Genomic DNA, 5041 nt, shown 5'->3' on the forward strand with positions numbered 1-5041 from the left:
ACGGGGTTTCACCATGTTGACCAGGATGGTCTCGATCTCTTGACCTCGTGATCCACCCGCCTCGGCCTCCCACAGTGCTGGGATTACAGGCTTGAGCCACCGCGCCCGGCCTTAAAACGAGTTTTAATTGGCTTACAATTCTGCAGACTGTACAAGAAGCGTAATGCCAGCAACTCCTTCTGGTGAGGCCTCAGAAAGCTTAAATCATGGTGAAAGGCAAAGGGGAGCGGGTGCATCATGGGGCAAGAGTGGGAGCATGAGAGAGAAGGGGGACGTCCCAGGCTCTTTGAAACAACCAGATCTTACATGAACTAAGAGGATGGTGCTAATCCATTCATGAGGAGTCTGCCTCCATGATCCAATCGCTTTCTGCCAGGCCTCACCTCCGGCAATGGAAATCATATTTCAATATGAGATTTGGCAGGGACAAACATTCATACCATATCATTTGAGGAGGTGAGATTCACTCTAGGCTGGTCAAGAAATAGTAGAGAAACAGTACATAAATATAGGAAAAGCTTCACACGGGGGTCACCTGGGCTGGGCTTCTAGTCTTTACAAACTCTCTGTGAGGCGAGGCCTGCAGCCTCACAACACCTCAGTTACTGCATCTGTGAAATGGGTAGGTTGAACTCTTGCTTGACAATGTTCTTGCTAGAAGTGGAAAATCTCTAGGCATCCAGGCCTCCTTTTCCTGTCTCTTCTTACCTGGAAGGCAGCAGGGGGTGCTGGGGAGAACACTCAACAGGGGAAAGGATGGAATTGGGACCTGCGCAGCCTCATCCTGGTTCTGCCAACATCCTGGGTGACCTCAAGCAAGTCCCTCTTTCTCTCTGAGCCTTGGCTCCCAGGAATTTGAAACATGCACAGCCTGGTTGAGCTCAGAGCTGGCTTCTGCATGCTCTTAAAATCTGAGGGCTGGTCGGGGAGTCAGTGTTTATTGGATTCTCAGGGCCTCATGTGCTAGGCTGAAATGCCATCCCCATACCTCCTTGTCCCTTGTCGGAGGACCAGACTCTACACTATTCACTTAACAAATCTTTATTCAGTACCTCCTATTTCCAGGGCACAGGGCAGACCGGAGCCTAGAAGAGAGAAAAAACAGATATTCTCAATTATTTATATTCCTTATCACTTAATCAGGATTTCATAAATACTCACTTCGAGCTCAGAGCTAAGCTAGGGAAAAGAAGGGAGCCAAGTGTGAACTTTTTCCTAAGAGGAGCTTGAGACATCACTGAGAGAAGGCCCTTGTTCATTTACTCACTCACTCACTCACTCTTTCATTCATCGACAAATACTTATTGAGCACCTACTCTGTATTGGGCCCCAGGATGTGTACAAAACAGACACAGGCCCTGTCCTCATAGAAATTTCAGCCTAGCAGAAGAAGCAGACCTTAAAGAGATAAACATACCATTACAAATATTATAACACATTATGAGGCCTTACATTTTAAAATGGTATGAGAGGCTGGGCACAGTGCCTCACGCCTATAATCCTAGCACTTTGGGAGGCCAAGGCAGGTGAATCACTTGAGCCCAGGAGTTTGAAACCAGCTTGGGCAACATGATGAGACCCTGTCTGTAGAAAAAAAGACAAAAATTAGCTGAGACCAGATGTCATGGCTCACACCTGTAATCACAGCACTTTGGGAAGCTAAGGTGGGTGGATCCCTTGAGGTCAGGAGTTCAAGACCAGCCTGGCCAACATTGTGAAACCCCATCTTTGTGGAAAAAAAAAAAAAGAAGACAAGGTCTCACTCTGTTCCCAGGCTGGAGTGCAATAGCACCATCACGACCTACTGCAGCCCTGACCTCCTGGGCTCAATCATTCCCCTCACCTCAACCTCCAGAGTAGCTGCAACTACAGTTGTGTCCCGTGACACCTGGCTAATTTTGTAATTTTTTATAGAGATGGGGTCTCCCTGTGTTGCCAAGGCTGGTCTGCAACCCTTAGCCTCAAGCCATCCTCCCTCGGCCTCCCAAAGCTCTGGGATGACAGATGTGAGCCACTGAGCCCAGTCAGAGAAATTTATTTTCTTACAATTCTGGAGTCCTAAAGTCAAAATCAGTTATCACTGGGCAAAAAAAAAAAAAAAAATACTATAATAAACAGAGATAAAAAAAAAAAAAAAAAAAATTTCTTTTTTGAGAGGGAGTCTTGCTCTGTGGCCCAGGCCGGAGCGCAGGGCACAATCTTGGCTCACTGTAACCTCTGCCTCCCTGGTTCAAGTGGTTCTCCCACCTCAGCCTCCCAAGTAGCTGGGATTATAGGCACTTGCCACCATGCCCAGCTAATTTTTGTATATTAGTAGAGATGGGGTTTCACCATGTTGGCCAGGCTGGTCTCGAACTTCTGGCCTGAGGCAATCTGCCCAATTTAGCCTCCCAAAGCACTGGGATTATAGGCATGAACCACCACATCCGGCCACTGGGCCAAAATTAGGGTGTTAGCAGAGCTTCCCTCTCTCCAGAGGCTCTAGGGGAGAATGGGCTCCTTGCCTCCTCAGCTTCTGGTGGCTACTGGCATTCCTTGGTTTGTAGTCACATCGCTGCAATCTTCAAAGCCAGCACATCCTCAAATCTTTCAGCTTTGTGTTCAAATTGTCTTCTCCTCTGTGTGTGTCACATCTCCCTCTGCCTCCCGCTTAGAAGGATGCATGTGGCTGCATTGAGGGCCCACCCTGATAACCCAGGATAACCTCCCCATCCCAAAGTCATTCCTCACATCCACAAATGTTACTCTTTATCCAAAGAAAGGTTCCAGGAATTAGGACCTGATAACTATAGCGGCTATTTCTCAGCCTACTACAGTAGGTTACCTCAGTGTCTGTTTGGGGGAGCTTCATTTAAACTGGAGGTGGTCGGAGAAGGCCTCTCCAAAAAAGAGTTGCTGTCCCCAAGATGAAAAGGATGAATAGGAGTTCACCTGGGGAAGAGTGTCCTAAAGAGGGAGAGTGGCATGTACAAAGCCTGCCATGTGGCCAGGAGGGCCAGCAATGAGGTCAATAGAGAAAGATGAGCTGGCACCTGAGAACCAGGAAGCCACATTAGGGATTTTTGTCTTTAAGAATAAGCTAGAGGCTGGGAATGGTGGCTCACGCCTGTAATCCCAACACTGTGGGAGGCCGAGGCAGGCTGATCACCTGAGGTCAGGCCTGTGAGACTAGCCTGGCCAATATGGTGAAACCCCTCCTTTACTAAAAATACAAAAATTAGTGAGACATGGTGGCACATGTCTGGAATCCCAGCTACTCCAGGGGCTGAGACGGGAGAATCACTTGAACCTGGGAGACGGAAGTGGCAGTGAGCCAAGATTGTGACACTGCACTCCAGGCTAGGTGACAGAGCAAGACTCTTGTCTCACCTGAGGTCAGGAGTTCGAGACCAGCCTGGCCAATGTGGTGAAACCCTGTCTCTACTAAACAATACAAAAAATTGGCCCGGTGTGGTGACTCATGCCTATAATCCCAGTTACTCAGGAGGCTGAGGCAGGAGAATTGCCTGAACCTGGGAGGTGGAGGTAGCAGTGAGCCGCGATTGTGCCACTGCACTCCAACTGAGTGACAAAGTGAGACTCTGTCTCAAAAAAAATAAAAATAAATAAAACCAGACACAGTTGGCCGGGTTTGGTGGCTCATGCCTGTAATCCCAGCACTTTGAGAGGGTGAGGCAAGCAGATCACCTGAAGTCAGGAGTTAGAGACTAGCCTGGGCAACACAGTGAAACCCCGTCTCTACTAAAATACAAAAAAAAAAATTAGCTGGGCATGGTGGTGCGTGCCTGTAATCTCAGTTACTTGGGAGGCTGAGGGAGGAGAATTGCTTGAACCCGGGAGTCAGAGGTTGCAGTGAGCCAAGATTGCACCATCGCACTCCATCCTGGGTGACACAGAGAGAGTCCATCTCAAAAAAAAAAAAAAAAAAAAAAAAAAGAGCTGGGCATGGTGGTGCGTGCCTGTAATCCCAGCTACTCAGGAGGCTGAGGCAGGAGAATTGCCTGAACCCAGGAGGCGGAGGTTGCAGTGAGCTGAGATTGTGCCACTGCATTCCAGCCTGGGTAATAGAGTGAGACTCCATCTCAAAAAATAAAATAGAATAGAATAAAATAAAATGGCCAGGCATGGTGGTTCATACCTGTAATCCCAGCACTTTGGGAGGCCGAGGCAGGCAGATGACCTGAGGTTGAGAGTTCGAGAGCAACCTGACCAACATGGAGAAGCCCCGTCTCTACTAAAAATATAAAAATTGGCCAGGCATGGTGGTGCATGCCTGTAATCCCAGCTACTCAGGAGGCTGAGGCAGAAGAATCACTTGAACCCAGGAGGCGGAGGTTGCAGTGAGCCAAGATCGTGCCATTGCACTCCAGCCTGGGCAACAAGAGCAAGACTCCATCTCAAAAATAAATACATAAATAAATAATAAAATAAGATAAGATGAGATAGACTTCTCTATATCAGTTCCCAATTTCTTTTTTCCCTGAAATTTCATTGGTCTCTGAAGTCTTCTTGTCCAATAACAACCTACCATACTTGTCCAGCCACCTCATTTTATTTATTATATATATATTTTTTCTGAGGCATGGTCTTGCTTTATCATCCAAGCTATAGTGTAGTGCCACCATGTTGGCTCACCACAACCTCTGCCTCCTGGGTTCAAGTGATTCTTGTGCCTCAACCTCCCGAGTAGCTGGGATTACAGGCATACACCACCATGTCTGGCTTGTTTTTTTTGTATTTTCAGTAGAGATGAAGTTTCACCATGTTGGCCAGGCTGGTCTCGAACTCCTGACCTCAAGTGATCTGCCCACCTCAGCCTCCCAAAGTGCTAAAATTACAGGCGTGAGCCACCATGCCTGGTCTATTTACTTAATTATTATTATTTTTGAGACAGAGTCTCACTCTGTTACTGAGGCTGGAGTGCAGTGGTGCTACCTCGTCTCACTGCAACCTCTGCCTCCTGGGTTCAAGCGACTCTCCTGCCTCAGCCTTTTGAGTAGCTGTGATTACAGGCGTGTGTCCCCACACCCGGCTAATTTTT

At 47.8% G+C, this 5041-nt stretch overlaps 1 protein-coding gene and 1 long non-coding RNA gene across 2 annotated transcripts in view; one reads left to right on the plus strand and one right to left on the minus strand.

Moving 5' to 3' along the window:
• Positions 1–166: 166 nt before the first annotated feature.
• LOC108312577 overlaps positions 167–5041 on the minus strand; it is a 17684-nt gene continuing 12809 nt past the window's right edge. The window contains exons 2-3 of the long non-coding RNA XR_001828695.2: positions 1053–1085; positions 167–708 (exon numbers count right to left, since the gene is read on the minus strand). This is a non-coding gene — a long non-coding RNA (uncharacterized LOC108312577). The remainder of the gene's footprint in view (positions 709–1052; positions 1086–5041) is intronic.
• LOC108312575 (non-histone chromosomal protein HMG-17-like) overlaps positions 2018–5041 on the plus strand; it is an 11989-nt gene continuing 8965 nt past the window's right edge. Inside the window, exon 1 of the mRNA XM_037742754.1 lies at positions 2018–2023. The gene's annotated coding sequence lies outside the window, so the exon portion shown is untranslated. The remainder of the gene's footprint in view (positions 2024–5041) is intronic.

The sequence above is a fragment of the Cebus imitator genome, unplaced genomic scaffold (assembly GCF_001604975.1).
Source record: "Cebus imitator isolate Cc_AM_T3 unplaced genomic scaffold, Cebus_imitator-1.0 Scaffold126, whole genome shotgun sequence".
NCBI classification, from domain to species: Eukaryota; Metazoa; Chordata; class Mammalia; order Primates; family Cebidae; genus Cebus; species Cebus imitator.